The sequence below is a fragment of the Sprattus sprattus genome (genome assembly GCF_963457725.1).
Source record: "Sprattus sprattus genome assembly, chromosome: 4".
NCBI classification, from domain to species: domain Eukaryota; kingdom Metazoa; phylum Chordata; class Actinopteri; order Clupeiformes; family Clupeidae; genus Sprattus; species Sprattus sprattus.
The window spans coordinates 18,293,418-18,305,917 of NC_137923.1; the positions used below are offsets into that span (position 1 = coordinate 18,293,418).

The 12,500-nt window shown below is 45.2% G+C and overlaps 1 protein-coding gene across 2 annotated transcripts in view; it reads right to left on the minus strand.

The window, feature by feature from the left end:
* The window catches only part of ephb1 (EPH receptor B1), a gene marked incomplete at both ends in the record, with an annotated part of 174,960 nt that overhangs the window by 105,955 nt on the left and 56,505 nt on the right, over nucleotides 1-12,500 (minus strand). The gene's annotated exons all lie outside the window — the stretch shown is intronic.

Below are 12,500 nucleotides of genomic sequence, written 5' to 3' on the forward strand. Positions count from 1 at the left end.
GATTACTCAGAGCTCTCTCACACTATGGTGCTTTTGGGTCAGCTTGAGGCATTATCTCAGTACACATTAAATATTGATGCCTGGTATTACCTCCAGGAGTCTTTCAGCATTACACCAACTTCTCCATCCCAAATTCTCTCCATTATGAATTATAAATGTTAGCAAATGTGATACATTTTCCGTAATGCACTCATTTTGCGCTGCAATTTTAGACATGCACATTAACAAATCTATTTGCAGTCACATCTCTCTGTCTCTCACACTCACTCTCACTGTCTGTTTCTCTCTCTCTCTCACACACACACACACACGCACACACTAGCACAGACACAAGCTGTAATTACCTGAGTCGTGAAGTACACTGTCTAGGCCAAGCATGACTTGGCACTGACTTGGCACATTATGGAATGCAACGCGTAACAATTTCTAGATTACGTGCTATTGAATTACAATTAGCCAGGAAGGGGGTAGTGCATGACAGCAGAGTGCAGCCTCTATGCGATCACTGGTAAAATAGCATCATTGGCACGGCTTTCTGCACAGTCTGAAACACGAGAGAGGTACAAGGGCCACCATTAATCCAGCGGGAGCTGCTTTACGTGTTTCCAGGCCAACAACTTTAGAGTACCACATTAACGTGATGGTAACTGTGCCAACGACACACACTCACACACTCACATACACACAGAGATGCTGCGACACACTGTACCTATGCAGAAACACGTCACCACAGGTTGTGGCTTGAAACAGCTGAGCCCACCCTCCCTCACGCACGCACAATCTCACACATCAACACATTTTATCTAGCGTTAAAATGCAATTCAAGTGGGACCAATTCAATGTATTGATGCATTTAGGCCGACAGTGCGAGCTTTGATTCAACACTGATGCACTGAATTAATAACAGACAGATGTGGCCGGACGCAGCATGAATAAAGAGAAGCAAACCCCGTCTACATGGCACCAATCCAACGGTACTTGTAAGCATGTATGTCCTATGTCGCTCGTGTGCATGTCTGCATGTTTGCTTGTTTATGTAAACTGACAGGCATGAGCCTGCACACATGTTTATGTTTGTGTGTGAGTGGATATCTGTAAACGTTACCATGTGTGTTTTTTCCATGTGTGTGTGTGTGTGTTTGAGTGCTGATACGTTCATGTGTGTGTTATGGTCCGGCAAAACCACAGCCTGACCGGCTCCCTCATTCCCAGAGCATGCCAGCTGCGAGGTCTTGTCTGGGACATCGGTGCCGGCTGTGACCGCCCGCTCACCCGCTCGCTCGTCCGTTGCATGCCTTAACACACACACACACAGACACACACACATACACAGAACACACACACACATACACACACACACACACACACACACTGAACACACACACACAGGTAGACAAACACGGCAGCCTCCTAGGTAAACTCGCCCGCTTTTAGCAAAACAGGGGTGTATGCGAGGGAAGTGTTAAACGTGATACACCAGAGTTCCCCTGAGCAGAGCAAGCAGAGGAGGGAGCGGGGTATGTGTGTGTGTGTGTGTGTGTAGGGAGGGGGGTTGGGGCAATAAAAGTCCTTTGAGGTCTCCCCAGAGGACAGCCTTCTCAGAGATACACAGCGATAAAAAAAGTTGGTCTTCAAAAGTGAAATGGAGAGTGGTTTGAGCACAGATGGGGGTAGGGGGGTAGTATAGGGAAAGGGAAAAGGGAGGTGTGGATGGTGGAGTGCTCAGTTGGCACTCTGGGATAAGTGGAAAAGGTTAGCTGAGGGGGATGTTACACAAATGCAAAGAGGGGAAGTGGTGTGCCAGTGTGGTTTATTGGCTGTAAAAACAGTATCAAAGATAACAACATAGAGCTACCATGAAATACATTCTAACAAGTGTATAAATAAGATGCACTGACATGAATTTCAAATAATTTTTATTTTACATCATTCTATTTTCAATCTGAGCCATTCATATTTAATTTTTTTGAGAATTGAAGAATTTTTCATTTCTTTAATGTGTTTTATAATAAGTATAGCACTTCAATTCCTCTGACCTACTTCTTACTAGGTTCTTCTTCACACATTCCTAGACAATTTAGCACTTCCCGGTGTATTCACAGAGTCAGTAATTGGGGATATCTATCAAATGGCCTCCCTCTCATCATTAAGCCAAATGGGGAGTTCGCTCTCTCCGAGCAAGCAGTCCCCCCCCCCTCCTCCAAACACACACCTCTGCACTCTCAGTCTATCAACAAGCAGCAAGCAGCAGTGTGTGCACCTCATAATGTACTACCACTGCTCCCAGATCTCCATACATCTCCCTACTGCTCGACGTAAGGCACAGCCTTTGGGGGGGATGGGGCTCCCCTGACCTTTCTACATGCCTAACACTCAATAAATTCAGCAGAGGAGAATGTAGGTGTGCATGGCTGGGGAGGGGATGACCCGCCTCATCAGTTATTCCTGAGGAATGAACTGCACAAACGAGCCACAGACCTAATGAGGCCCATCATGTAATGACTATGTAATAAAGGCTTTATAGACATGGTGTTCAGCACTGTACGTCTTGATGCTAAAGGACGGGGAGGTGAAGAATAGGAGGGAGTGGGTAGAGGATGTGGGGGGTGGATTGGATGGGCTTTGTGCCCAACACGGCTAACGTGATTAACGAGTTTACAGAAATTCCAGGCACAAATTAAAGCCTTCTCTCCCTCTCGCTCTCTCTTTCTCTCTCTCTCTCTTCCCACTGCCTGTCTCTGGTCTGTAATGACCATTCATCAGCATTAGACGGCCCTGTCGGTTCAAGCGCTCGGCAGCCATTAATACCGAGTGGCACAGCACCCCCAGCCCCACGCCTTCCATACCACCTCCCGTGCGGGAGAGTCTAGGGATCCTGGCGCCTCAGCTGGCCCAAATGACTGCCATCTTTCATGAGCTGGACCCTTGGGGAGGGGGGGAGAACGGTAGGTTTTGGATCCACTCCCATGTAACAATGTTACATTGTTCTCCAGACTCTGTCCCTTGCACACATCTAGCTCCTCCAACTACTTCATGTAGCCAAAGGATATAACTTCACATTGCCGCCACCACTGCTCGCTAAAATATGCACTCTGAGACGTGGTGGCGCTTGGGTTACATTGTCAGGTTGTCTCTCACTGCTGTATCTGCGCTCGCTGAAATAAAGATGTACGAAGGTGGGATGATTTAAAATCTCAGGATCTCAAAAACTGAAAAATCTCAAGATTGTCGGGATGAAGAACTCGGTGAGGAAGCTCGGCAGTCTGTGTTTTGTTGGAGTGCAACCTGTGTGCAGCGGCAATCATCAAACCTGCGGCACCAAAGGTGTCAGGCTACCAGACTAGTCATTACAGAGGGCTTGACAAACCAGATGAGGGCGCGATACGCAAATAGAGAGTTATTGCAACTCATTACCCTGGAATGAGTCAGAATGAGCCAAGCGTTCTTATCGGTCTTATTGAATGCACCTGCGCTAAAAAGGTTCTTTGATTGAATTAAAATAGCGGCGGAAGGCCGTATTCCATGCTTAATTCCTGATTATCAAACTGGAACAAGACTTGAACATGCACATAACGATGGCCATCTGGACAGCAGGAAAGGGAAGGAAAGGAAAGGAAGGAGGGTGTGTGTGGATGGCGTGAAGAAGATACCCCGCAAACAGGGAACGTCCCCAGGACGTTAACAGGACATTCGCAAGGTCCCCAATCGTCCCCAATTGGTCCCCGCCACAACGTTCGCTAGAGGACGTTACCAGAACGTTTTTGACGTTCTTAGCAAGTCTACGTTTGGTCCTTCTGCGACGTTCGCATGAGTCTTAAATCGGACTTTTAGGGAACCTTATAAATTGGTCTGTCAGCACACCTCCCCAGGACGTCATTTAAAAACGTCCCCATAACCTTTACCTGCAGGTCCTCTGCGTAACGTTCGCATGAGCCTTAAAACGGACTATTAAGGAACGTTATAATTTGGTCACTCAGCACACGTCCCCAGGACGTCATTTAAAAACGTCCCCATAACCTTTACCTGCAGGTCCTCTGCGTGACGTTCGCATGAGCCTTAAAACGGACTATTAAGGAACGTTTTAATTTGGTCACTTAGCACACGTCCCCAGGACGTCATTTAAAAACGTCCCGTAACCTTTACCTGCAGGTCCTCTGCGTGACGTTCGCATGAGCCTTAAAACGGACTATTAAGGAACGTTATAATTTGGTCACTCAGCACACGTCCCCAGGACGTCATTTAAAAACGTCCCGTAACCTTTACCTGCAGGTCCTCTGCGTGACGTTCGCATGAGCCTTAAAACGGACTATTAAGGAACGTTATAATTTGGTCACTCAGCACACGTCCCCAGGACGTCATTTAAAAACGTCCCGTAACCTTTACCTGCAGGTCCTCTGCGTGACGTTCGCATGAGCCTTAAAACGGACTATTAAGGAACGTTATAATTTGGTAACTCAGCACACATCCCCAGGACGTCATTTAAAAACGTCCCGTAACCTTTACCTGCAGGTCCTCTGCGTGACGTTCGCATGAGCCTTAAAACGGACTATTAAGGAACGTTATAATTTGGTAACTCAGCACACATCCCCAGGACGTCATTTAAAAACGTCCCGTAACCTTTACCTGCAGGTCCTCTGCGTGACGTTCGCATGAGCCTTAAAACGGACTTTTAGGGACCGTTCTTATTTGGTCCTCTGATGGTCCTCTCTGAACCAGAAGTTCCGCTAGAGAAAAATGATTTTCATTTGCCCGACATTTTAATGATAAGCCGGCCAAATATCTAGCCTATTTCTGCTTCTAAATTAGCCCATTGAAGAAAACTGACGGCATGCATAGCTTAAATAATAACATAATCAGGTATTTTAGAATGCAACATGTTTATTTTCCTAAGTTTACAATGGGAAACAAAAACATTTATGTCTGATGCGCGTCAATAAGTGGCCTTTAAGCGCAACCTGCTGTGGCGTTAAAATGAGCGCCGCAACATGGTCATTGCTCTGTTCAATGAGAGCAGAGATTCTTAAATTATTCGACCCTCTTGTGAATCCTTTGCACATTTTACTGTGACTATCAATTACCTCGCACCTGAGCCAAGAGAACTTGTCACTCCATAACGACATAAACGCCCGACATTTCAGCTTTTTCTTTGGTGATGCTGTTCGAACATCTAGGGCTTCAGGTATTCAGTGTTTGGAAAGTTCACTTTCTACATGAACTTGCTCAGTTCATTGTTGATAATTCATAATTTTGAACTACGTTCACAGCTCCAATTTTCAATATGAGGCGAGTGCTATAATTTTTCAAAATCTCTGTCTGCAATACCGCTCTCGGCTCTTCCGCGCGCTCACGCACGGTAATAAAAGGAAACGCGCAACACTGCAGGTATTACAGGTTCATCCTCGTCAGAATGTTTACCCTCATCAGATGTTTTTGGCCTCTGAAAAAAAGCTTTTAAGGCTAGTCTGCTTGGCCATGTTGGATCCTTCTCACTCAGTTCGCTCCTCGTTTGAAACCGAGGGTTTGCGCTTTAAAATGCAGCATATGCGTGTTGTTAAATAACTTTCTAACGGCAGATTAGCCTGTTCCTTTTAAACATAATAAGGGCAGTGCACGTTTGCTTTATAGGCCTTACGTAATATTAGGATTGTTGTCAAAATTGTGTTTGCGAGACGGGATTTTTAAAGAAATTCCAATCAGACAATTTGACCGGTGAGCTCTTCGTTCTGTTGCACCATCTTTGAAGGCCTGTGGAAAGCTCAATATGTTAAAGCTAGACACTTGGTCACCTTCCTATGTATGCATTGTATTGGAATCATGCAGACATTACATTTATAGCACAGATCAGTACAGAAGCATTCATATTTATTTTATTTCATCATTCTTAGTTTGGCTAGTTATTCTGCCTCCCTGCCCGCACGTCCGTGATGTTAATTAAAAAAGGAATCATTACGGAAAACCCTCAATGCGCAGTGACTGAGATTGCTACAATATGCTTTTCCTCAAAAAAGACTAAGTTTGTTGGCTGTCTCACACTGTGATAAACCTGTTAAAGTGGCACTATAGTAATCAGACAGTGTTAGGACAGTAGGTAGCGATCTCGTTTAGTAATAGGAAGGTTTACGGTTCAATTCCCATGCCCGCAATCAAGTTTGTAATCGTGTGTGTCTGTGTCTATGCATATCATATGAAATGTGTAATATAAATGAACTTGTGTGTGTGTGCGCACTGTAAGCAAAATGACGGCTCCGCGATCTATTATTATTTTATTTTCTTCATTTAGCTCAGCAAAAACGGTCGTGCCTGCTACGTCCGCGGTGCATCTTTGAATAACGTACCCAGGACGTCTAAAATAGGTTTTGTAGATGTCACCACAATGCCCTCAGGACGTTCTTGCAACTTCCTGCAGAACGTCCCCAGGACCTATAGAAACACGTTCCCCAGACGTAACCACAATGCCCTCGGGAGGTGCTTGCAACGTCCTGCATAACGTCCCCAGGACCTATAGAAAACGTTTCTCAGTTGTCACCGCAACGTCCTCGGGACGGTCTTGGAACGTCGTGCAAAACGTCCTAAAGTTGTCACGGGAACCATACACATTTACGTTTTTAGAACGTTCAGAGAGACCATTACGGGACGTCTAGGGGACGTCATTTTGCTTACAGGGTAAAGCCTTCCAGTGAAGAAGGCTGCACCTCTTGATAGATGTTTTCATAAGGGCAGCCCCAAGAATGCATCAGATATATATATATATATATATATATATATATGCACATATATCTATATATATATAACACACACACGTCACTGAAGTAACTCTCCAAAGGGGCCACAATAGTGGATCATCAGCAATCACCCTCCCCATAATGGAACTCTCTGGTCCAAACATCCATTTAGCCTCCATGGAGGGGACATAAAATAACACTCCTTGTCAAGCACTGTGTATATTTAGTACCTGCATCTTGGTGAATAGTGTCCAAGCAGTGCGAGTGCACTGCATAATTCAGCGTGACTTGAAGGTAAACAAGGGTTCCACATGACAAGAGAGAAGAGCGCTTCTCTGTAGCCTTCGTCTCCATCCATACTCAGAGCATCTCAACCCCCCACCCCCACCTCAGTTACTCGCAGACGTGGAGATTGAGGACGAGGCTCAGAGATTTTTCTTCTTTTCTGAAATGATTCTACTTTCATCGTACTTCTACAGCAGATGGCATCTCTGTAAAAAAACACCTCTGAAAACTTCCATAAAAGAGCCATAAAAATCCATAATTAAGATATTTACCAAAATGGTTAAACTTTAATGATACAGAGTTATGACCCCCACCTTCCTGTTCAACTGAACCCATAGATCCAGGGCGGTGGCAATAAACTTCTGCGGATTCCAATTTCAGAAAAGAACATTTCTCTACCATCATTTTCCCCCCCCTTTTTTTCCTCTGCTCTTGCTAGTATATAACATAGACATGTCATTATTGGTTTTAAAGTTTTTTTATGAGTTGCAGGGACAGCAGCGTAGAGGATGGGAGAGGGTGATTGGCGGAGAGAGAGAGAGAGAGAAGGATCTTAATGCGTGTGTTAATGACCACGGGTTAGAGCGCTCCCGGCTGTGAAGATGAGATGGAGGCGAGCTAATGCATTCAGCCGAGCCGCTCCCCGACCCTGCCGTCGCCACAGCACTTGTATGACATTGATACAGACCCCTCATAAAAGCCATTCATCATATTGATCTCCTGTCGCTACTTTCTGCCCAGGGAGAAAAGAAATGAGATGGGGGTGGGAGGAGAAACAGGCCTCCATCGAGAGGTGTCCATCCAAAGAACGAGAGATTGGGAAATGTCTTCGGCCAGATTAGGCAGCATCCGAAGGGCCAAACACTTTGGAATGGACCAATCAGTTCTGGCTGCAAATCTTTTCTGATCTTATACACTGGGTGCAGTTCTATATGAGTGACTCGGAAGTCAAAACACTAACACTAACACAAACACAAACCGAACACAAACACAAACACAAACACACACACACACACACACACACACACACACACACACACACAGACACACAGACACACAGACACACAGACACACAGACACACAGACAGACACACACACACACACACACACACACACACACACACACACACACACACACACACACACACACACACTCCCTCTAAGAGGTACAGGGGCAGTTTTGTTCCCTCAGCTATTAAAACACTAAATAGCCAGACTATAGACTACAAATGGTCAGACAACACACTAATCTTTTAACTTATGGACCGTACACTGTCCGTTTTATGTCAAATGTCATTAATGTTGTCTGTGTCCGTTTTATGTCAAATGTCATTAATGTTGTCTGTGTATGTAATCAGCCCACTCTTTTACCTGCAACAAAATCTACCCTCAGGTACTAATAAAGTTACCTTGACCTTGACCTCTCTCTCCCCTCTCTCTCCCCCCCCCTTTCTGTCCATCAGTACACAGCTTTACAGCTTTGCAGCTTTACCTGCTGAAGGCTGAAGTCTTGAAACGGTGAAGAACCAAAGCCAAAAGTCTTGCAAAGAACAACAACAACAAAAATGTCTACAGCATCTCACTCTGCTGTGGGTTCAGACAAGTCTGAAGTATCGCTCATGTTTGCAAACTCACCACATTACGGTTCTGTGCCAATCACTACTCACACAGACAGATGAAGGCCCATTTGCGAGGGATTTAAGGATTCATATCAAGTGACCTGACCCCTCCAACCTCGCTAGCCAGCCTCACCCGCATGAATCCACTTACTTACTCTCTCTCTCTCTCTCTCTCTCTCTCTCTCTCTCTCTCTCTCTCTCTCTATGTCTCTCTCTCTGTCTCTGTCTCTCTCTCTCTCTCTCTCTGCCTGCCTGTGCTTTTCTTGGCGGAATAAAAAGTGTGCTCCACGTTCTTCCACTTTATCCAGACTCACGAACCCACCCATCTCCACATGTCATCCATCATCATATGGGCCACTCGATGCTTTCACAGCACGCTCAAAGGGAAACTGGAACACTCCGCTATGATGGGCAAACACGACAGAATTAGCGCTCTCATTTCTAAAGCGTTACATTCGCGGTGAGAGAGAAAGACTACATGCAAAAAGAACGCGTGGCAGGAGATGTTGCTGTTTGGCAAGGCGTTTAGAACAGAACTCAAAAAACGTCCATTACTGGCTTGTTGGAGCGCTTTTCTCTTGCAGGCGAGGCTGCACAAGAGCTTTCCAGCAGGCACTTTCCATTAACGTTCGAATGGTGATGTGAGTCACGACTGCAGTCTGCTGCCAAACACGGGGAAAGGGCCTGGAAAAGGAGGGACTTTGTGCATAAAATCATTTCTGCAGGGACTCAGTGTAGCACAGCCGTTGTTGCTCTGACCTCTCTTGCACTGCTTTGGGTGAGATTTATGTTAAAAGTGGCGGAACTGTTTCAAAACAAATGAAAAGTACTATTTTGTTTTATTTTTTTGCAGTTTCGATTTTAAAAAACAAACAGTTTGCTCTCTGCAAACACATTGACCCAGCTGTAAGGGCAGGTTCATCATGACCCTGCGACATTAACTGTGAGACCACACTTCTGGTGACTACAGTCATCATCTCCATTCAGCTCAGTCTCCTTTATTCGCTGCAATATCATTTCTGATATTTAGCTCACATTTCCTGCCCACGGGGCTGCATGGCATGGGGCGAAATGGTGGCTTGTTGAGGCTGGGTGCTGCAGTGAGAGAGGCTGCGTCGGCCCTAATACATGCAGAGATGAGATTACTATTATCATTTCTGATCAGGCCTGCTATTGTGCTGCCCCACGTCTGCCGGCTCGTCTGCGCGCAAATTATTATTTTCAGCAGAGAAGCGCACAGCGCCGTCGTTCACGGCAGCGGCTGACGGATGCAGACAGGAAGATTCAGACTCTCGCCTCTCTCCAACGACGCCTTTTCTCCGACTCCATAATTGGGGACTATTTTTGATTTCAGAAGTGAGGGGAGGGGGGGAGGGGAGGGGGGGCTGCATGGGAACGCTTTCATCTCTTTCTCGGCAGAAGAAATAAGACAATGGAAAGATTTGCTGACCGTGTGTGGTAGTACCGAGAAGAAGATGCGTCGCAAATGTTATTCCACTTGCTCCTGAATTACATTTGCCTTTTTTTTCTGTTTCGCTGACAGACTTCATTAAAAGTGTATTTGTCTCCCAGAGGAAATATGCGGCGTAGGTACAATATTCGCTATTAGGCTTCATTACACACTTTTATATTTTCTTTTGAAATCCATTTCTGAAAATCGCTCCACGTAATGCGCTGTGCAATCACGCTGCTTTTTATTCTTGGGTGAGGATTTTGCCCTTTCCATTAACTCTTGGCGATCAGCAGGGGGCCCTTTCGTCTCTCCCTACGTTTTGAAATAATAATACAAAAAAATAATCTTTCATATTATTCAATTGTTTCTAATTTTTTTGCCGAAGCTGGGACAACCTCAGGCAAGTACAGGCATTTGAAAAAGCCATGCAAATATATATATACAGTATATATATATATATATATTTGTATATATATATAAATACAAACACACTCACACACACACACACACACACACATACGGCAGGTAAGGCATGCAGCAGAGCCTTTGAATGCCTATTATTCCCTCCGAGCAGAAAATAACAACAAATGAAAGGTAAGCAATTTACTAAATTCCTTTTATTCACCTCAGTTAAGGCAGTGGTTTGGAAAATTAGCTTGTTATTAATGCAGCGCCAACAAAGCGTAGAGGGAGAGCAATACCATAAATCACGGCCGGGGTATTTGACTGTGACGATGGAAGATGCCATGCTGATGAGCTTCCACTGTTACTAACTGAAAATAAATGAAACGCATCACAACACTCATTTAGAAAATCTCTGGCCTCGTCCAGCTTTTCATCATGAAATTGATCCATTGGTTGGAGGAGAGATGTATTATATATGCTCAACAGAAGTGAAATGCTCTATGAAACACCCATCCTGTTAAATATTTGAAATGTTCGGGCAAATACACGAAAGACCCTGTGTGCCTCACGGACACAACACAGAGAGCATCCAATAGGGCTTCTCTGTTGCTAGTGGAAACAATACCTCTGGTAATCCATTTATAAGATGGCTAACACCTTGTGATGTGTAGGGCGGACATGAAAAAAAAAAAACAGTGCGGCCAGCTTTATAAGACATCTTTGAAAGGGAAAAAAATATCAAATAACGGAACAAAACAAAACAGGATTACTTTCTGGATGAACAGATAGTGGACTGGAGAGGGCGTGTCAGTCAGTCAGTGAGGCCCCGCGGCCCGTGGGTAGGGCCCTCCTGGGGCTGTTTAGGGACACGCACAAAGGAGAGAGCCAGTGGGAGATGGAAATCTCAGCGCATTACTGCCACTGCTCCGCACCCGCTTCCCAAAGAGACAGAGTGAGGGAGAGAGGGTAAGATAGAGAACGAGGAAGAAAGGTGTGACACCTACCATTGCCCAATCCGCAAAGCACAGACAAAGAAACAGAGATAAGAAGACCAGAGCCAACAGAGGGGAGAGAGGGTTTAAAAGGGTGAAGGAGAAAAAAAACACAGAAAGAGGAGTGAGAGAAGGAAAGGGACAGATATGGAGGGAGAGGGAGCAAGAAATGAAAGAGAGAGATGGAGAGAGAGCAGAGGGGGGCAGAAAATAAAAGAGGGGAGAGAATGAGACACAAATAGAGATAAAGAGAGGGAGAGAGAGGGAGAGATAGATGGTGAGAGAGAGAGAGAGAGAGCGAGAGAGAGAGAGAAGGACTTACACAAGCATAGTTGAACAAAGGCATGACCTGTGGAGCAGTACTCTGTAACTAAGGTCCATTCCCCCATTCTGCACCAAATGGAGGACAATTTAGTTTGGGGAGTTTCAAGGTCACTGCAACCATTAGCAGCTTCCACTCTATGCCATCTCTCTCTCCCTCCCTTGAAAGCTCTTTTGGTCCACACAAAATGGGCACATACCATGTGGAGCTGAAAGTATAAGCTCAGCAATCAAGGTTGGTATTTTTCATCCAAGAAACATTTTTATAGCGATGAGACAGTGCAAGTGGACTGTGACGATAGGAACTCAATCAAAGAATAATCTTAGACTTGAAAGGACAGGAAACTGAATCCAACTGGGTCATACTGAGGAGGACCAGAAAAAAGAAATGGTCTGAGGTGGTGCACTGGCTCTATACTCTTTTAAACATACTGGACAACATGGACACTTTTCTAAAACACACACACACACACACACACACACACCTAATTCAAAGGACAGGAAGGGGTGAGGGAGGTTGCATTTTTGCTCTACAAATTTCTGAAAGTGATTTAGGTCTGTCACCTATAGCAGAGTTTATGTGTTGTGTTCTCTGACGTCATCACTCTAATCACCTTGCGAGATTGATGGCAGAGAGAGAGAGAGAGTGTGTGTGTGTGTGTGAGAGAGTTGTGTGTTTGCCCACTGCTGGAATGTGTAGGTA